Here is a 22,205-nt window from a genome sequence, read left to right on the forward strand (position 1 = left end):
GAGCTTACACATTTTTATTAGGTTTATTCTAATAAAAGTTCTTAAGAGTTTTTTAAAAATGGGAGTTATACACTCACACTGGTAATTACCTCAAAAAATTGATTTTATGTATAGATTTTGAGTCCAGCAAACTTGCTTTACTTGCTTATGAAAATGAATTGTAGATTTTCTTTGATTTTCCAGGGAGAGAATCCTATCCTATGCAATGGCAATCCTTTCCTTTTCAAATCTCTTAATTCTTTATTCTTGAATGGATATGATGTTAGTGGGAACTTATTTTGTTCCAGATTTAAAGAGACTCCCTCTAATGTATCAATTTTCATGTTAGAAAGTTTCTTTTTGTTGCTGAATCAGTGGACATTTTCAAAAGTAGTGAATCACTATAGAATTTCACAAATGTGTCTCCTGTGTTTACTGAGGTAAATTGTATGGATTTTCTCTTTTATTCTATTAATGTAGTAACATATGTTAATGGATTTTCTAGTGTTGAACCTTTCTTGTACTCCCAAACTCTATTGGTTATATAAAAATAATATATTGCCAGGTTTCTTTTGTTAATATTTTGCTAAGGAATACCCTGGGATCTTTCTTTCTAGTATTATACCTACCTTTTAATCATAGAGTAAACTTGGTAGCTTTTCCTCATTTTCTGTTATCTGTAAAAAGTTAAATAACATAGGATTTATTTCTTCCCTGAAGATGATATGGTAAACTTATTTTTTGCCCTCTGTACCTAGTGTGGAGTTTTTAGGTGGGAGGTTTTTTTGTTTTTTCTTAGATTTTTAAAATATTGGAATATAACATATATGTGGAAAACGTACGTAAATCATAAACATGTAACTCACTGAATTTTCACAAACTGAATAGATGTATATAACCAGAATCCAGATTAAGAAACTAAAAATTGCCAGCACCCTAGAGGTCCTTATTGTGTGCTGAAAGGACACACTGTGTCCCTCCCCAGGGGTAACCACAGTCCAATTTCTAAGCCGTAGGTTAGAACTTTTTTGTTTGATTGGTCTTATACTATATGTAAATAGAACCATAGAGGAATAATTTTTTTGTATGTGGCTTCTTTTACTCAGCAGTATATTTGTGAGACTCATCATAATTGTTTTGGTAATTATGTTTACTGTGTAGTATTTCACTGTGTGATTATTCACTCAGTAGAATCCACTACATCATTTATCCATTCTAGTACAAATGGATTTTTGAATACTTTCCAATTTTTGCCAATATGACTATGTCTTTTGATGAGTAAATTTACATATTCTCCTTTAAATTTTTTTTATTAAAATATTGTAGATTTACAAGGTTGTTTTAGTTTCAGGTATATAGGAAAGTAATTCAGTTCTACATACAAACATATGTGCGTGTATATATATATGTGTGTGTGTGTGTGTGTGTGTGTTTACATTCTCTTCCATTATAGGTTATTATAAGATATTAAATATAGTTCCCTGTGCTATACAGTAGGTCTTTGTTAGTTATCTATTTTATATATAATAGTACAGATGTTTTAATCTCAGACTCCTAGTTTATCCCCCTCCCCTTGATAACCATCAATTTGTTTTCTATATCTCTGTGTCTATTTCTGTTTTTTTTAGATAAGTTCATTAGTATCATTTATTTTAATCCCAAATATAAGTGATATCATATGGTATTTGTCTTTCTCTGCCTGGCTTACTTTACTTAGTATGGTAATCTTTAGGTCCATCCATTGCTACAAATGGTATTACTTCATTCTTTTTTTATGTAATATTCCTATTGACAGACACTCAGGTTGTTTCCATTTACATGTTCTCTTCAGCTGAGAAGTTGAATTGTTGGATCATAGGATTTGTGTTGTTCAGTTTTAGTGGTGGTGTACAACAGCTAAGTTGTTGGACTAGCTTACATTCTTATCAGCAGTGTTTGAATTCTGAATGTTCCACATTCTTGTTGGGACTTCATATTTAATTATTTTGTTTTAGCCATTTAGTAGCTATGTTGAATATTATAGTATTCTGTTAATTTTTCCTTGGTGAGAAAGTACTTTAAGGACCTTCTTCATAAACTTATTGGTCATTTGTATAGTCTCTCTGGTGAAGTACCTATGTAAGTTTTTGTTCATTTGTATCATCTGCCATTTTCTTATTAATATATGAAAGTTCTTTATATATTATAGATACCATCCCTTTGTTGGGTTTATTTCAAGTAGCTTCTCTTAATGATCAATTATGAATAGACATTTATTATAATAGTAATTATGGATGTTTGGGCCTATGTCTTCATTTATCAACAGCTCCAACCCAATTTTAAGAGAAAAGTATTGGGAACTTTTCCAGCATAAATTAAATGGAGCTAATTAGTAGCAAAGTGCTGATAAATACGACATGAAAAATTTAAACATATGTTAACTAGAAAAACTTTAAAGGCCAATGACAAAGAGGTAGAAATATTTGCAGCATGTATGTTGATGACGGGCAAATACACAAAGTGTTCATGAAAATCAAAGAGAGAAACAATGCTAATCTCTAATATAAAATGGCCAGATAATATTTAAAAAGAAGATTTCACAGAAGAAGTACGACTGGCTAATAGAAAAAAGATTAGCTTCATTGATTAAATAAATGCAAATTCAATAATGACATGTTATTTTTTGCCTTGCATGTTTTCAAAAAATATGATACCTTTTGTGGGCAAGTATGGAATGGAAACTCTCAGATAACTCAGTAGCAGAAATGTAAGTTGGCATTACCTTGTGGAAGACATTTGACAACACTTATAAAACTTTATATAATATATCTGTATAATTTAAACCAGAGTTTTACTGCTTGGAATTTATTCTAAGAAAATAATCATTATTTTTAATATAGATTGAATACAGTGATGTTCATTCCAACATCAAGTTTAATGGCATAAATTTGAAATGAACAATAGAGATACAGTTAGTTACATACAGTAGAAGATTTTACCATTATTGAAGTTAATACTTTAAAATGCGGGCTAATTGCTTTTCAAGTAATATTAATGTTAAATGAAAAATAGCAATATACAAATGTATGTAAAAAGTATAACACTTCCATGAAAAACAACAACTACTCCCATAACAACCATTAAACATATACATGCATATATATATATATAAATAAATCTCTTTACATTGGAAATAAATACTACATTTCATTGATAGCAGTTATCTTTGGGTGATATTTTCTCCTTTAGATAGTTCTGAATTTTCCACATTTTCAAGAATAGATATATATTGCTTTTAAATTAGGAAAAAAGTACAACAATTACGAATAAGATGTTTTCACACAGATTAAACAGACTATTATAGCATGGTGAGAATTTGTTCCATATGGCCATGGGATTTTCTGTTTATAAGTTGAAGTGCTGACAGTTGTGAACTAGTTTTCTAAGTGATAGGAAGCAGCTTTGAAATTTGAAGCATTCTAAATCGTACGGGTTGACAATGAAGAAAATACTTGGGCAAATAGTGTCAATAAGCTTGACAAGTACTGCTAGCTTGTCACCAGTTTGGTTAACATCCATGTGATGATAACTTTGTTATTCCTCCCCCATTTATTACAGTCTCCCAGCCTACCCTTTGCCAAGCCCATATGAGTAGTTCTATGTTGCAATAATAGATATGAGGCCCATTTCAGTAGTTCTCTCTCACTCCAACTTCCTTCCAAAACCTATCACATTTACCTTTAAATGTTATGTTTTATTCATTGTTGTGAGTATGTTAATGGGATTTCCCTAAATAAGGAGAGCCATCTGCCTGGTTTTGGGGTCATGGTCTCTTTAATTATATTGGAGTTTTTATAATTATATCTAGAGTGGAAATCTGCATTAGTGAAGTGAAAGTGAAGTCGCTCAGTTGTGTCCAACTCTTTGCGACCCCGTGGACCATAGCCTACCAGGCTTCTCTGTCCATGGAATTCTCCAGGCAAGAATACTGGAGTGGGTTGCCATTTCCTTCTCCAGGGGATCTTCCCGACTCAGGGATCAAACCCAGGTCTCCCTCATTGGAGGCAGACGCTTTAACCTCTGAGCCACCAGGGAAGCCTGCATTAATTCAACCTTATTTTGCATCTCCTGTATGTCATTGTACTTGTATTAGGGATATAACAAGGAATAGACTGTGAATTTTGTCATTCTGTAGTTCCCAGTGGAGACTATATATTAATAGTATAGTGGGGAGAGAATCAGTTCAGTTCAGTTCAGTTGCTCAGTCATGTCTGACTCTTTGTGACCCCATTGACTGCAGCACGCCAGGCTTCCCTGTCCATCACTAACTCTCGGAACTTGCTCAAACTCATGTCCATTGAGTTGGTGATGCCATCCAACCATGTCATCCTCTGTTGTTCCCTTCTCCTTCTGCCTTCAATCTTTCCCAGCATCAGGGTCTTTTCCAATGAGTCAGTTCTTCACATCCGGTGGCCAAAGTATTGGAGTTTCAGTAATTGAAAGAATGAGCTACTTAATGGGATTAAATGCCTGCTTTATAATTTACCAGCTTGTGATTTAAACTCTCTATAGCTTTATCTCTAAAGTAGAAATAACACTACTTCTTTCCATCACCCTCTATTTCCCTTTATTTTTCTTTTTTCTTCATTGAACTTTTCACTTGTGATAGTTTTGTTCATTTATTGACATTAATGTAAAATCCTGGAGGACAGTCACTTTATTTGGTTCACTTATGTATTTTCAGCATCTAGCTTAGGATCTACTACATAATACCTCTCAGTAAATTGCTATTTCTTCTCCTGGGAATAGTCTTCCTACATATTTGCACATAGCTCATCCTCATGCTCTATTATCATGCCCAAATATCATCTTGATGCAGGGACCTTACTAGACAATCTCTTCTATAAAATAACATCCTCTATTTTTCTCTGTTTTATCTTGCCTTATTTTTCTCTGTAACGCTTGACAGTACTGATATTGTATTTTCTTGCTTATTGTCTATATTTTCCACTAGAATATAAAATTTCTGATTCTGGGACTTTTTTGCTTTACTCCTTGATCCTCAATTTCTCACCAGGCACATTAGGCTCTTAAATGTTTGTTGAATGAATAAACGAATAACAGTGTTGAATATATGGATGAATAGGTAAAGGAATATTACTTATACTATAGGGTTACTATGAAAATGAAAAAGAAAAAATCATGTGTTCCACTTCCATAATGACTGATACAAGTAGATGCTTAAATAAATGCTAGCTATAATATAATGTTGCTCAGAATTTTTAATTCTTACAACAAATTTGCTAAAACAGTTTTGGTTTTTTTTGTTGTTTTTTTTTTTTACTATTTTATAGATGAGAAAATTGAGGCTCAAGATTTGTTCAAGGTGTAGTAAAGGCTAATTCTGGGGTTCAGACTTTGATCTGCCTTTTTCCTCAACTGCATCTCTTTTCACTCTGCTATGTTGCTGTCAAAAAAAAAATATTAAAGAGTGCTCATGGAGATGGCAACATTTGAACTAGCTTTGAAAGATGAATGGGGATTTTCTTAGCATGTAGTTGGAGGAAAGGCATTCTAAGTAGTGGGAACTCCCTGATGGAAACCATGAGCAGTGAGCAATGACAGAAACCACGGTTATGCAGGTGCACTTGTGGTAAGCTAGCTCCTTACTCTGAAGAGCATCGAAAGAATTTTTTTTAAGCAGAATTTTTATAACTTGGGTGTTATGGATACTCTGGCTGCCAATTTTGTCAGTGATTTTACAAGTCTTAATGGGCATATTTCTGGCACACAAGCAATAGACCGAAACTGCCCCAAATGGTAGCCAGTGGACATCTGTGGCCATTTAAATATAAATTAAGAGTAAAGTAAAAAGTTAGTTCTTCAGATGCCCTAGTTACATTACAGGTGCTCAATAGCTACAGGTGGCCAGTGGCTACTATATTAGAGTATGGTTATGGAACATACCCACTGCAGAAAGTTCCATTGTGCAGCATTGTTATAGACAGCTAACACATGACTGGATAGAGGACTCAAGCTGAACATTTATATAGAAGGAGAGGATAGTGAATAAAAAGATTTCCCAAGCTAAAAATGTTTTACAAACAGAGTGTGGAGTAGTTATTGGAAATTCTACTCTAATCAAACTTAAAAAGGTCAGTTAGGCTTTTGTTTTTCCTTATAGATGAAAACTTCAGTTTATTTGGCTTGGATAGAGATATAAAGCCAAAAGCTCCAGGAGTCTTGGAACATCACTTCATGGATATAGATTAAAAGTCATCTAATGTGCCTCTCTACTCTGCCCATTAGCCTGGCATGCCAAAACAAACGGAGTCAGAAACTTGGAATAGCCAATCCCTGATCTAGGCTCTGAACCACTTAGACTGGTTACTGATTAGGTAAAGAGTTGAGTTTACTTAATATGGATTTATAATCATCTTCATATTTACAGAAGTTTATATATTGTCTCTTCTCACTTTATAAAAACTTCACATAAATCCTCAAAATATCCCTGTGAGTCTGGCTCTGTTTCTTCTGATAGAGAAATAAGAATGCACATGGACTTGTCCGATACCATGTAACCAGGAGGTGCTAGAGCCAGTATGCAGTCTCATATTTTCTGACTTTTAGGTCAAGTGATCCTCAAACCACATTAACAATGAGGATACACTGTTTTAACCTGGATAAAAAGGAATGTAAAACTCTTATGACCAAAGTGAGAAGAGCTCAGAAGAAAGGTAGGATGAGAGGCCTTAAAGAAGTGACTGTTTTGGCAGTAACAGGTTGATTCTCAAAATCATTGAAAGTCACCAAAGTTCTGTCCTTGCAGTGTGGTAAAACTTGGTAATGAACTTGATTTACTCTGGGAGGGAGCAACTAGGTGAAAGAACGTGTTTGATGCTGGGACTCTAACAAAGTATTATAAATAAAAGATGAACTGGGCTTGGACTTTGTAGAAAGAAATTTAAGGGAGGTGGATTAAGATACATCTTGAAGAAAGAATACATATTATTTGGCGTTATTTGACTGTTATTCTAACAGTCAGGCTTAAAACATTGGTCTTCCCAGTTCTACTCAGGATTGATTGTGCCATCCTCCAGACTATTATAATATGTTGTTTATACCTATATTGTAATATTGATTATGTTCAAACTTCATTTTCATAATTTTTGAGTGCCTTGTAGGCACTCAAATATCAGGTCTCCATAAATGTTTGCTAAACTAGTCCATGCTTTCTGTCTTATTCTCAAATTTAATAGATTGCCAGTTTGTGGCAATTTTTAGGTTCCCTTTATCTGTTTCTGTGCCCACTTTGATTTTCCTTCCCACCACCGTCATTCAGGCACCAGCCACTTACTTTGTGTACAGTTGAAGTTTCTTAATTTTGTTTTGTTTTTCCTCCAGTCCTTTAACCCTCTAATCCAACCTGCACAAGAATCTAGATTACACTTCTTCAAATTATTGCTATTGCCATTTCACTCTTTTTCAGTGGCTTGCCATGATCTCTGAATTAAGTGAAAATCCTTAACTTGATATTCAAACCTTTTTATATGATAGCTAATTGGAACATACCTTTCCACAGCACTAGGGAATGTCTTAAAGGAAGTAAGTTCTTAAGAATTACTTATTGATGTGTTTAGATTGCTTTGAGATTCAAAAGCTTCTAAAGACACAAAGCAACATAAAAAATGACTTAAAAACAGTAGAAATCAATATATCATCAATTATTTGACCATGTGATTAGTCCACACATGCTGTAGTACTTCAGAGAAAAAGATCATTGAAACTTTGGGTCATCAGACATACAGCTTTATTGGAGAAGCTGACAGTTATTTGGGACCCTGAATCATTTATTCATTTTATTTATTCAGCCTAATTTCCCCCTGTTTTCCTAGTAAATATATGAGGTTTTAGAGTAATGGGCTCTGTTTTGTCAGCATAAAAATATTTCTTTTGTCAGAAGAATTCAGATACTTATACATAGAAACTTGTGCTTAAATGTCATTATTTTAAGTGTTATTGGATCCCTTCTCAGAACTTTGAAAATATATATACCTGAGCTGTTTCTTCTGATCAGCTTCTACTGTGGGCACTTAGTTTGAAGTCACAATAGAATAATTTGAGAAAAAGTTGAATTTGGCAGATATAGCATACGAGTATCTATCATAAAATTTGGGTTTCAAACAGGATATTGTTTAAGCTCAACTTATAATAAGTATAATTTGTCAATTATGTAATATAATATATACTCAAAAGTGCTATTTTTATGGATGATGGCTTTTCCTATATGGTTAACTTCTCTGTTTTGTACTCAATACAAAGAAATTTGTATTTCTTTGTTTTTTAGATAAAAAAAAGGTAGAGTATCATACACAATAGTAAAAATATCAGATGCCTCTAAATAACACTTCTAATTTTCCAGGAATTTTCAAAAATGGAGGATGTAAATTGGCTAGTTGTATCTTTTCAGTGACTGGATTGGCTACTTTTCATGATGACTATTTTAACTAATTAATTCATCAAGACAAGTTGTTTCTATTACCATGACCTGGCTAGCACTTAAGCTACTAGTGTTCAGCTTGTATCTATCCTATGTCTGTAAGAAGGGCTGTCTGTGAGCCTATACTTACTGCTTTTTATTTACTTAAACTTTATTTACTTTACATTCCTAAGCAAAATGAATAAAAATTTTTATACATATGATTTCATTTCCTCCAATACTTATCCCAGTTTCTAAGGGCCTTCTGATTTACAGACTCTTAAAAATTTTTCTCCTTCCAATTCAAATGTAAGTAATTAACTTCTTCCTAATTTGGAACTTCAACTTGAAAACTAGGGTGTTTGATTTGGCGTCAGATTAGGCATCTTATTTTAGATGAGATCGTATAACTTTGGTTTTAGGTGATCACAGAAGTGTTTGTTGAGCAGCATCTTTGTAGCTTTGAGGAAACTAGAAAACAACTTTTCTACTAAGATTATGATTCTCCTTGACAGTCACTTTAACTGCAGTTAGGTCCTGGCTGTACCAACTCCAGTTTAAACAACTGGACTCTGAACCTGTTTTTGTTCTGATTAAGAAGTTTATTTATATGTTCGGGAATACAGAGGCACAACCTGTTAACAGCTGTAAATTTGGTTGATTAAGCTCTGTGTAGACAAATTTACTAGCGGGGACTGCTCCCTAGAAATTCCAGTTCACTTACATATGAAGGTAGTCTGGCTATTTCTCTCCAGTTTCCATCACTTCCTGCCAAGAAAAATAAACATTTTCTTGCAAAGGATTGATGCTAGAGGTTAGAAGTGGTCAGTGTTTTATCAGTCATACTGGGCTGTCATGAATCTCAATAAACAAACATAGTAATATCCATGTAGATGCCTGGAAAAGCAGCCAGACCCGAGAGAGATCATTTCTTTCAGATAGTCTTCCAGACCTTTTCAATGTAGGTGAATGTCAATTATTAATAGGCATTTATTTTAATAGAAATTATGGATGTTTGGCCCCATATTTTCACTTACCAACAGTTCAGGGAAGCTTGTGGTTTTAGTGGATAATAACAGGCTGGAGCCAGAAACGATGTTTTCTTAATTTAGTATAACTATAGGTACTATTATAAGTATTGTAATAAAAATGAGCTTATTAGGTCAAACCTCTGGTATTCAACATTTCCCTATAGTGGTCTATTGGGCAAACTATGGCCCCAGAGCCATCCCACAGAATATTTTTGTGGTGGGCACAATCTGAGAATTGTTTTATATTTTTAAAGAGCTATAACAAAGAAGAATATGCAGCACAGACTATATATAGCTTTCAATGATTAAAATGTTCATTATCTGACCCTTTAAGAAAAGTTTGTCAACTCCTACTGATATAGATTAGCAATAGTCATGGTGAGATCCGTTGTTGTTTAGTCGCTCAGTCGTGGCCGACTCTTTTGTGACTCTATGAGCTGTAGCCTGCCAGGCTTCTCTGTCCCTGTGATTTCCTACTCAAGAATACTGGAGTGGGTTGCCATTTTCTTCTCCAGGGAATCTTCCTGACCCCGAGGGATCGAATTCACATCTCTTATGTCTCCTGCATTAGAAGGTGGGTTCTTTACCACTGAGTCACCTGGGAAGCCTGACGATCTGTTACAAGGATCCAAAAAAAGCCATCTGAATCAACAAAGCAAGATGAAAATATGGAAAATATGTTTTTCATAGTTTTAGTTTTAGAGCCTTTTATTTCTGGTTAGCATGTGATATGTGAAATAAAGATGATACTATTGTCCTTATACGGTTCTTAGAATCATTGAATCATGGCTCCTTGTAGTACCTTACATATGGAAGATAACTGGTATCAATTACTGTTATAATAATGTGTTGAATGCCTGACAGTTGTTCCTGCTTTATGAGTCTCTGTTCTATTCATGCCATATTTGCATTTTATTTAATTTTGTAAGCCACTTTAATGTCTTTTTTTTTTTTGGTTGAAATGCAAATCTTAAGTGTAGCAGTTTTATTGCTCCTGTTACTATGGCTGCATAACAAATTACCCCAACATTTAGTGGCATGAAAAAATAGATTATTATGCTCACAGATTCTGTGGATCAGGAATTCAGACAGGACACAGCAGGATGACTTCTCTCTTTGTTCTGCAACATCTGAAGCTGGAAAACTCAAAACTGGGAACTGGAATCATCTGAAGACTCATTCACTCTGGTAGTTGTTGCTGTCCGTTGGCTAGGAAGGCTCCAGTTCCTCTCCATATGGGTCTCTCCTTGTGATATCTCCAAATGGACTATTTTGTGCTTCCTTGAGTGAGCCAACAGGGTTCCCCAGAGCATGCATTCCAAAAAGAGAGAGCCAGGCAGGAGCTATCCTCTCTATGACATAGCCTTGGGAACCACAGAACATCATTTCTTTTTCCTGCTTTGATGGTCAGAATAGGCACAAGTCCACCAAGTTCAAGGGGAGAAAAAAAGACTTTTGATGGAGGCTGAGGATATTTTTGGAATTAAAATTTCCTGTAATTATATCACTTTATTTATTTAACAATCACTTACATGTGATTTAATCCACATATCAGGCACTATTCTAAGTATTTTGCAAATATTAATCCATATACTCTAGAATAGGCTTATTTTATAGATGGAGAAATTGAATCAAAATATTGAATTAACTGGAATATAATTTTCTCTGACTTTGATGGATAATAAAAAAGTTACTATGGTTTTTTTAACTTACACAGTATTAATTAAAAGATTTAAAAATATTTCAAATGCATACTTCTGTTTCTTGCCTTAGAATTGCTTTGAGAGAGGCATAGTTTCGCATAAGTAATTTCTGAAATGTGTGCAGTGGTCAAGCCTCCACGGTTCCATCCTTCCACATTCTTAGTGCTGGGCTGTGTGGTAAATAAGTTGGGATTTCTTAATGAAGCAGGTTTCAAATAAATCAATAAGTAGGAATAATACTCAATTTTGACAGCAGTCTTGGACTAACTTACCAAACTTGACTAATAGATTGATTCTGTGTCCTTTTATGAAAATCAATACAATATCTTGGTCTAGGTGTGATGATCTTACATATTAATTGCTATCTTTTCCTTCATTGCTATTGAAATCACCACTTTTGGTTGGTAAGGTCAGTGATCTTTCGGCCTCCATTGTCATGAAGATATTTTATCAGGGGCAAATATTCCTTCTCTTCTTTTTTTTTTTCAAATAACAGTATGAATGTTTGTTGGGTATATTTCAAGCCCTAGGTCTTTTTGGTTTTGTGATTTTTTTGCTCTTTTACATCTGTTGATTGATTTTTACCTTGGAGATTTAGCAGTCTCTGACCGAGTTGTTTATAGCTTTTCAATCAGTTTGGTCTCCCAGAATTCAGTAGTCTTATTTTAAGCGTAGCCCAAAGTGACTTTCACCCTGATTCATTTGTGACACAGTTAACACTATATCTCTGAGTCTAATGAATTTATGCTTGCTTATACATTGTGCTATATTTAAAATGGATAATCAACAAGGACCTATTGTATAGTACATGGAGCTCTTTTCAATGTTATGTGGCAGCTTGGATGGGAGGAGAGTTTGGCGGAGAATGGATACATATATATGTATGGCTGAGTTCCTTTGCTGTTCACCTAAAACTGTAACAACATTGTTAATAGGCTATTCCTCAATACAAAATAAAAAATTAACAGAAACACTATATCTCCTAGTCTCTGCATATATGAATGTATAACAAGTATGAAGTATGCAGATAAGAAAAGGGTAGCCTTGTTAGAGTTCAGTTCAGTTCAGTTGCTCAGTCATGTCCGACTCCTTGCGAGTTCATGGACTGCAGCATGCCAGGCCTCCCTGTCCATCACCAACTCCCGGAGTTTACCCAAACTCATGTCCATTGAGTTGGTGATGCCATCCAACCATCTCATCCTCTGTCATCCCCTTCTCCTCCTGCCTTCAATCTTTCCCAACATCAGGGTCTTTTCAAATGAGTCAGTTCTTTGCATCAGGTGGCTAAAGTATTGGAGTTTCAGCTTCAGCATTAGTCCTTCCAATGAATATTTCCTTCCCTTTCTTTTCCTTCCCTTGTGGCTCAGCTGGTAAAGAATCTGTCTGCAATGCAGGAGACCTGGGTTCCATCCCTGGATTGGGAAGATCCCCTGGAGAAGGGAAAGGCTACCCACTCCAGTATTCTGGCCTGGGTCACAGAGTCGGACACAACTGAGCAACTTTCACTTGTTAGAGTATCAAAACTCAAATGAAGTATCTAATATTTTAGGGGAATATTTAAATAATTTTGTTCTAATTGTAAAATCTGGATTTTTCTTTTAAAGCATATTTGATTAGGAGTACATGTAGAAATTTGCATATCAAAACTTGCCAAATCTAAGACTCACTAATTTTATATTCTTAAATTTAAAATATAAGACAGAGAGATCAGTACTATGTGATCTGATTACACATATGTGTAATGTATGTGAATGAACTGATTACATTGAGTGGCATTATTTATTTACTTATTTAGACTCAGAAATAATGTAAGAATGAATGCACAAAGGAGCTGTCCTGCTGCTCACTCATTTATCTGAGATGTAGCATGGTGACTGGTTTTATAGGCTAGCTCTTCTGCCATCTGTGTGATTTCGTTCTAGTTATTATTATCTCTTTGTGATTCAGTTTCATTGTCTGTGTAATAGCTTAGTTCTCTCATTGGTCATGGCAGCACCTACCTCTTAATGTTTTAGTGAAAATGAAATGATTTAATATATATCAAGTGCTTCGGACAGTGTTTAGCAAATTGTAAGCTCATAAACAGCTCTTATTCATTAATCCATCCTTTCACTTACTCATTAAAGAAACATTTATTGAACATCTACTATGATGTGGATAGAAAGATAAAGAAAGTTCTGCTCTGAAGGTATGAGTAGTTTAGTGGGGCAGAGGAATATAATAGTCATTATAACATAGGATGAGGGGAGTGATACTTTATAAAGTAGATAAATAAAAGTGCTATGAAAAGGAAGAGGTTGGGGACTTCTCTGATGGTCCAGTGGTTACTGCTCTGCACTTCCACTGCAGGGCGCATAGGTTCCATCACTGTGTAGTGCGGCCAAGAAAAAACAAAAGAAAAGGAAGAGGGTGGAGTTTTTGATAGCCTTAATCATTTTACTTTTCTATGACACTGTTTTTCATCTGAAAATGTTCCTTTGTGAACCTTTTAAAATTCTTAAGGACATAGTTTCCTTTCTTTGCATCTCTGTATCATTTTACCTTAAGGTATTTATCACTTTTTGTCTTGTTAAATCATTATTTGTTCGTATCTTTTTTACTTGAAGATGTCAACATTTCTGGATCACCAACAACCACTCAACACAGTACTCTTTAAAAATACTTTATAAACATTTGATAACTTAGCTGGTAAAGAATCCACCTGCAATTTAGGAGACCCTGGTTTGATTCCTGGGCTGGGAAGATCCCCTGGAGAAGAGAAGGCTATCTACTCCAGCTTTCCTGGTGGCTCTGACAGTAAAGAATCTGCCTGCCATGCGGGAGACCTGGGTTTGATCCCTGTGTTGGGAAGATCCCCTGGAGAAAAGAAGATCCCCTGAACAAGGGAAGATGCTCTAGAGAAGGAAACAGGCTACCCACTCCAGTATTCTGGCTTGGAGAATTCCATGGACTGTATAAGTCCATGGGGTCGCAAAGAGTCAGACACGATGGAGCAATTTTCACTTTCTTTCTTTTTCAAGTGGCTCAAAAATTAAAACTGATTAAAATGCTTAGATGCCAGTCTATGCTTCTACCTTTTGAGGACTTCTTAAAGGTGTAGATAGGTGGAAAAGTGCAGAGTCTGAGGGTGAAATAAACAAGATACATGTATGGCTTCAATCAGGCTAGTTCTCTAGATTCTCTAGGAGGGTAAAAAGCCCCATTTGTACCATTTTCCCATTTCCACAATATGAATACTCCCGCTATGGCTAAACTTATGCTACAACGTGACATTACTGAATTTTGATGGGAAGAGATGTGCAGTAGAATACCGGTATATAGTAATATCTCCACTGTATAGATATAGTAGCTATAATTAACTCTGAGCAAAGATATTAGTAAAGTGTAGTAATACAATTAAAAAATGATGAATTTTGAGTATTTTTTAATTTAAAATTTAATTATACATTTACAGAATTTGATTTTTAATGATGTTGGTGTTTAACAACTTAATTAGAAAATTTCTGAAAATTTAACAATAAGTACTTGTGAACCTATGCAGGCTGAGTCTATCATATCTCTTGACCTAGGCCCTGTTCTTTACAGATTATATGTCTTTGGCTAGTGATTTAATTGCTAGAATTTATGCTAGGAACATTATCTGTGAATCCAAAAAAACACAAAGATGTTTATCTTGGCATTATTAGCATAACAAGAAGCAACCTAATAGTTTAAAGTGAATTTTGGGGTTTTTATTAGTTTGTTCAGTCACTGAGTTGTGTCTGACTCTTTGCGACCCCATGGACTGCAGCATGCCAAACTTCCCTGTTCTTCAAAATCTCCCAGAGTTTGCTCAAACTCATGTCTGTTGCATCAGTGATGCCATCCAACCATCTTATCCTCTATAGCCCACTTCTCCTGCCTTCAGTCTTCCCTAACATCAGGGTCTTTTCCAGTGTGTCGGTTCTTCATATCAAGTGGCCAGAGTACTGGAGCTTCAGCTTCAGCGTCAGTCCTCCCAGTGAATATTCAGGGTGTATTTCCTTTAGCACTGACTGGTTTGATCTCCTTGCTGCCCAAGAGACTCTTGAGAGTCTTCTCTAGCACCTCAGTCCAAAAGCATGAATTCTTTGGCACTCAGCCTTCTTTATGGTCCAACTCTCACATCCATACATGACTACCAGAAAAACCATAGCTTTGATTATACGGATCTTTTGTCAGCAAAATGATGTGCTAAAGTATGAATTGTGGTTAAGTAATTTATTAGAATATTTCCTAGAATTAAAAGTGACTTTATTGAAGACTTTATAATAGCATAGGAAAATGCCATAAGTTTAAGTGAATAAGAAAGAATGCTGAATACCTAATTTACATAGAATTATCAAAATTTTTTATGAATATAGGAATGTGTAATTAGAAGGAAGTGTTAGTGGTGAGAACATGGCTGTATTTTTTTTTTAATCTTTATCTTCACTTTACAAGTTTCTAGCAATGAGCATATTTTATATCTATAATGAAAACATAGTATCACTTTTGTCACAAAACCAAATTCTAAGTAATACCTCTAATTTTTTGTTGAATTAAAAGCATTATCAAGATAGATCTTTTCTGTTTTAGAAATTAAATATTTTCTTGTAACAATGAATAAAACATATGAATTGAATTTTTTGTTTAATTTAGACACACAAAACTTATTTATTCTTTTAGTTTGTTGCTTACTGTTTTATTGGAATTTCTATTTAAAAAAAATGCTTTCTTTAAGAAAAAGTAAAAGCTTGTTTGCATCCAGTGACTTTTTTTTTAATTTATTTTTTAATTGGAATATAATTGCTTTATAATGTTGTGTTGGCTGACTCATGTTGTTTTATAGCAGGAGCTAACAGAACATCGAATTTGATTTTTATAGATCTGTACTAGATTTGTTTTTCTCCCTAAATCTCATGTACGGGCCATCATAGATTTCCATGGAATATTTTGAATTTTTATAAAAGTATCCCACATTAAAAATGCTAACTTCAGAAATACCATTTTAAAAAGCTGCTTTGTAGTTAAGTCACTAACTCTTCACTTTAAGAAAACTAAAGATATATTGTTTCAAAATGATGAGGGTCCTGTGTGTTTCACATTCCTGTCTAATCTAGGCATTGTTAAAAATTTATTTCACCATTATAGCTCTTCTTTTGTGAAAGAATTTCTCTAGAGCTTTTCAAATTATCTTTTGATATAAACAGATAATCTAATTTCACACACTTCTAGAAAGTAGTTTTAACTACTTTTCCTGTCCCTTTTTTGTTAATAACTGGTTAACTGTAGGAGACAATTTAGAAACGCTTCTGTGTAATTTTTTCCTCCTGAAGATTAAGATGTGATGAAACAAATCACCTGTGGCATTCTTTGTAGAAAAAAAAAATGCTTTTTTGGTGATTTTTTAAAAGGTACTAATTTAAACGTCAAAGCAAGTTCTGTTAAGATTTTGCCTTTGTTCCAAGGTTGTAATGTCTCTTACCACTTTATTTACTTGGTTTGGATGGGTTACAACAGGATTTAGTATAACGTAATTCTCTATATTTTTATGAAGGAGAGATTGAGGCATTTCATGATCTCTTGAACTCTCCCTCCTAGGAACTCCTAGTACTTATTATTTCTTTGTTTTTATCATGTGTTCTTATTAACCTTTTGAATTATTCAACTTTTTATTTGTCTGGATTGTGTTTTTAAAATACCATAAACTCGGTGATGCAGATATGTGTGGGCTATGGGGAATGATAGGTAATGAATTTTAGTGTGGGTAAATCTGACTTATCACTTACTGGCTATGGGACCTTGGGTAATTATTATTTGGGCCTTAGCCCTCTTATCTCTAAAGTGAATAGAACAACCTCTAGCTTGTGGGGTTACTGAGAGGATTAGAGATAAGGTATAATGTTCCTGGCATATAATAGCTGTTCAATAAATGATTAGTTATTAGGTGATCAGTAACAATTGAGTGAATGTGTATTAGTCTGCTTGGGCTGCTATAACAAAACACCATAGACTGGGTGCTTAAGCATCAAAATTTATTTTTTCACAGTTCTGGAGGCTCACAAGTTGAAGATCAAGTTGCCTGCCAGTTCACTTCCTTTTCCTGGCTTACATGTGGCTTCACATGGTTAGGGCTGGGGGTAAAGAGAGAAAGGGAAGAAGCAAGCTCTTTGGTGTCTCTTATATGAGCGCTAATTCCATCATAAGGAAACTTCATGACCTCATTTAACATAATTACTTCTCAAAGGCCCCATTTCCAAATACCATCACATGAGGTGGGGGGATGTTAGGGCTTTAACATACACATTTTGTCTTGGAGAAGGCAATGGCAACCCACTCCAGTACTCTTGCCTGGAAAATCCCATGGATGGCGGAGCCTGGTAGGCTGCAGTCCATGGGGTCTCTAAGAGTCAGACACGACTGAGTGACTTCACTTTCACTTTTCATGCATTGGAGAAGGAAATGGCAACCCACTCCAGTGTTCTTGCCTGGAGAATCCCAGGGATGGGGAAGCCTGGTGGGCTGCCGTCTATGGGGTCGCACAGAGTCAAACACAACTGACACGACTTAGCAGCAGCATACACATTTTGGAGAGACATGATTCATAACAGACTTCTTCAGGGAAATTTGGATTACTGAAATAGCCATTAAACACCTACAAAATTTTAAGCACAGTCAAAACATGAAATTAAAAGATGCTTGCTCCTTGGAAGAAATGCTATGAGCAACCTGGACAGCATATTAAAAAGCAGAGATGCTCCTTTGCCAACAAAGGTCCATATAGTCAAAACTATGGTTTTTCCAGTAGTCATGTATGGATGTGAGAGTTGGACTATAATAAAGAAAGCTGAACGTAGAAAAATTGATGCTTTTGAACTGTGGTGTTGGAAACGACTTTTGAGAGTCCCTTGGACTGTGAGAAGATCCAACCAGTCCATCCTAAAGGAGATCAGTCCTGAGTGTTCTTTGGAAGGACTGATGTTGAAGCTGAAACTCTAATACTTTGGCCACCTGATGCAAAGAACTGACTCATTTGAAAAGACCCTGATGCTGGGAAAGATTGAAGGCGGGAGGTGAAGGGGACGACAGAGGATGAGATGGTTGGATGGCATCACTGACTCAATGGACATGAGTTTGGGTAAGCTCTGGGAGTTGGTGATGGACAGGGAGGCCTGGCCTGCAGTCCATGGGGTCGCAAAGAGTCGGACACAACTGAGTAACTGAACTGAACTGAACTGAACTGAAAACTTAGAAAAGAAAATCATTTATAATTGCATTGTCCATTATTAGCATTTTTAGAGTATATCAGGTCAGACTCTTTTTGTGTTCACATGTAGAAATTTATTATTTTTATGTGATAGATACAGAATTTAAGTTTGGGAAGATGAAAAAGTTCAGGAGATGGATGGTAATGATGGTTGCACAATAATGTGACTGTATCTAATGTCACCGAACTGTACATTTGAAAATAGTTAGAATGGTAAGTTTTATGTTATGCATATGTAACTGCAATAAAAAAAACATTTCCTGTTTGCAAAAATAAGCTCGTATTCAGTATCTTTTTTTAAAGTCTACTTTTTATGCTCAACAATGAAAAAAGAACACCTTTCCACATGAGTAAATATATTTTTGTACTGTGATTTTTGTGGCTGAATATTTATTTTATCCTTTGGATGTACCACCTTTTATTGAGGGCAGTGTTAAAGCAAATAAAAAGGAGTGTTAGCCCTTTCCTTTTTAAGTGGATTCACAGAGAACTTTGTGATGCATGGCAGAGAACTTGGGGAAATAACCAGATGGTGGAAACTGAAAACCCCCCTGGGTCCTTAAACTGTGTCTGCCTTGTTCAAATGACTCTCTAAATAAACTGCTTTACTGTTCTGATGTCAACATGGCAGCTTTGCTTTCTTTTTTTTCCAAGTATAATTTTTTTTTTATTTGTCTAAAAGGATGTTTATTCCAGACTAGTGGTTTTCTTGGATTTCTGCCTTTACTACATTAATGTCATATTGGAGGAATCAGGGCAAAAGAGAAGCAATAGATGGAGAATATTGCACCCTGAGAATTGGTTCCTTCACACAAGGATCAGATGCCATGATGGCAGGCATGTCTGAAATTTCAGCATTGGTAAGCTACTCTTAGGAAGCTTCCTCTTGACTTATGGTCTGGCTCTCCCCTAAGATGCTTTTTTTTTTTTTTTAATAGCTCTTCTGAAAGGATGCTCCTCATTTTCCCACACTTTCTCTGTCGCAGGGTCCTTGTCTTCCTAGGCTACCCCTACCTCTTTTAGACCATGATTTCTTCACCTGCTGTAAAATACTCTGCTTCTTTTTATTTATTTATTTTTGACTGAGCTGGGTCTTTGTTGCTGCACGCAGCCTTTCTCTAGTTGCAGAACGTGGGCCTCTCGTTGCAGTGGCTTCTCTTGTTGCGGAGCAGGGCTCTAGGACACGCAGGGCTTCAGTAGTTGTGGTGCACAGACCTAGTTGTCCCATGGCACGTGGAATCTTCCTGGACCAGGGATAGAACCTGCATCCCCTGCATTGGCAGGTGGATTCTTATCCACTGGATCACTAGCGAAGTCCAGTACTCTGCTTCTTTGAGGATGCCTTTGCTACTTACTCAGCCAAGCTAACTGGTATTTCTTTTCTGTGCCATAATTTCCTTATCTTTCCAGCTTACACGCCAAATCTTCAGCTTTTCAGGGACTTGCTATTATATGGCACGTGTTCTTCACTCCCTTTTCTCTTCACTTTAGATTCCATGGACCATAACTCTTAACTTATCTCTTGTCAGCTTACTGAACTCCAGTGCCCCATTATCAGTCATGTCCCCTTGGTGTTTTCACAACTGTGGGTGACTCTGAGCTTTTTCTGCAATTGCTCCCAAGCTGCTAAATTCAGTGCGAGATGTGGGGAGGCAGATTAATATCTTCATCAATACATGGCCCTCACCTCATCTTTGCTCTCAGCATTACCGAGAAGTCTTTTTGTGTGTGTGTGTGTGTAGAATGTGTTCTTTTATTTATTTATTAAAAAAAATTTTTTTCATTAGTTGGAGGCTAATTACTTCACAACATTTCAGTGGGTTTTGTCATACATTGATATGAATCAGCCTTGTGTCATTCCCTAGATAACCCTCTCCTGCATCTTCCATGGCAGTGTGTTTCACCTGGGGCTTTTCCTGCTAGTCTCAGCTTGCATCCCCCTGAGCACCTCATATAAAGCAATTCTCCCTAAGCTCTCTTGGCCCCGGTATCCTGATTAATTTCCTCCAGTAGCATATCACAATGTGAAATTATCTTGTTTGCTTGTTTATTATATGTGTTCCCCTGCATAAACTTAAGGATTGTATGAACTGTTAACTTTGTTTTGTCTTACTACTATATTCCCTGTGCCTAGAATAGTACCCAGTGCCTTTTGTTGAGTGAATGGGTGACAGTTTCAGTTATTTTCTACCCTTTAATCCTGTCTTGATTCTCAGCAAATGACTACCTCCAAGTCAATAGGAAAGATGTATGTGTGTGCTCAGTTGCTCGGTTGTGTCCAACTCTTTTGTGACCTCATGGACTATAGCCTGCCAGGCTCCTCTGTCCATGGAATTTTCTAGGCAAGAATACAGGAGCAGGTTGTCATTTCTATGCCAGGGGATCTTCTTGACCCGGGAATCGGACCTGTGTCTCTTGTGTCTTCTGCATTGGCAGGCAGATTCTTTACCACTCACTGCGCCATCTGGGAAGCTCCAATAGGAAAGATAGAAATCTTCAAATGGAAAACCTGTTCCTCATTTGCCATTAAAAGTAAACCTTTCTACATGTTTTTTTTCTTCCTCTGTCCTGTCTGTCATGAAAAAAAGGCTTTCCTCATTTCCTAAAGCCTGGGGCCCATCCTTTTTCACCTTACAGTTTCTTGATTTTTCTCTAATCCTGTGTATGGTATGGTGATTATGAATGTGGACTTCATAATGTAATCAGACATATGGATTCAAATTTGAGATCTGTTGCTATGAAATTTTGGGCAAAGTATTTAACATCTCTCAGCCTCAGTTTCTGTGTGCTTAGTTGGAGATGATAATATCTATATCATAGAGTTGTGAAGCTGGAAAGATTTCATATTTTTAAAGTGCTAATAAGTTTTGTGGTTGGGACAAAGGAAGCACTCAAAAGAAAGTTTTTTGTTATATTATTATTGCTTCCCTTTCTATGGGCTCCTAATTTTATTAAGCTCATCTTTAAAAATTGTCCTATTTCAACTACATATTTAACACCCTATTTTTCTTTTACCTATCACACCTCTTCCCCAGTTTTTACCTCCTCCTCATTTTAGAACCCACTCCGGTCTGGCTTCCCAAACATTTCACATTTTATTCCCAATCTTAATCCTAATCTTGTTACTTTCCCACCCATCTCTCTCCAAGCCTGTCCACCTCCAGTGATTTCATCTCCCAGTGGTCTAAATCAGAAGCCTGGAAGGTAAGCTTGTCCTCTCCTTCCTTCCCTACGTTGCATCACCAAGCAGAATTCTGATAATTCTACCTCCTAAATATTTCTTCAATTTTCCCTCATCTCTTTTTCCTTTGATGCTGCCATTCCAGTCCAAAGATCTATCATCTCTCACAGGATTGTGATCATAGCTTTCTGTCTTCCTCTCCTGTACCACACTGTTCCATACTCTACACTGTAGACAGAGCAGTCTTCTAAAAAATTCAAAGCCGATAACATTGTTCCCTTTTCTAAACATTCCAGTGACTTCTTACAGTTCTTAAGGCAGAGCCCTTCTTGATTAGATCTTTCTTATCTCTCCAGCTTTACCTTGTACCATGGTTCCCCATGTCCATGCCTTAGCCCTCTATTGAATTTAATTTCTTTCTCGTTTGTTCAGCTCTTTCACATACTGTTCTACTGCCTCTTTCATCATCCCTCTTTCCTGCTTAGCCTTCTGTTCTCAACCTAAATTTTACTTCCTCAGATAGGCCTTCCTGCAGTTAGGTGCCCTGTGGTCTGTCCCATATCATTGTATCAACATGGTGTTTGTT

At 35.9% G+C, this 22,205-nt stretch overlaps 1 protein-coding gene across 1 annotated transcript in view; it reads left to right on the forward strand.

Annotated features, from left to right (window-relative positions):
- Positions 1-22,205, forward strand: part of RAD51B (RAD51 paralog B) — a 619,930-nt gene that overhangs the window by 165,505 nt on the left and 432,220 nt on the right. The gene's annotated exons all lie outside the window — the stretch shown is intronic.

The sequence above is a fragment of the Cervus canadensis genome, chromosome 6 (genome assembly GCF_019320065.1).
Source record: "Cervus canadensis isolate Bull #8, Minnesota chromosome 6, ASM1932006v1, whole genome shotgun sequence".
In the NCBI taxonomy this organism is placed as follows: Eukaryota; Metazoa; Chordata; class Mammalia; order Artiodactyla; family Cervidae; genus Cervus; species Cervus canadensis.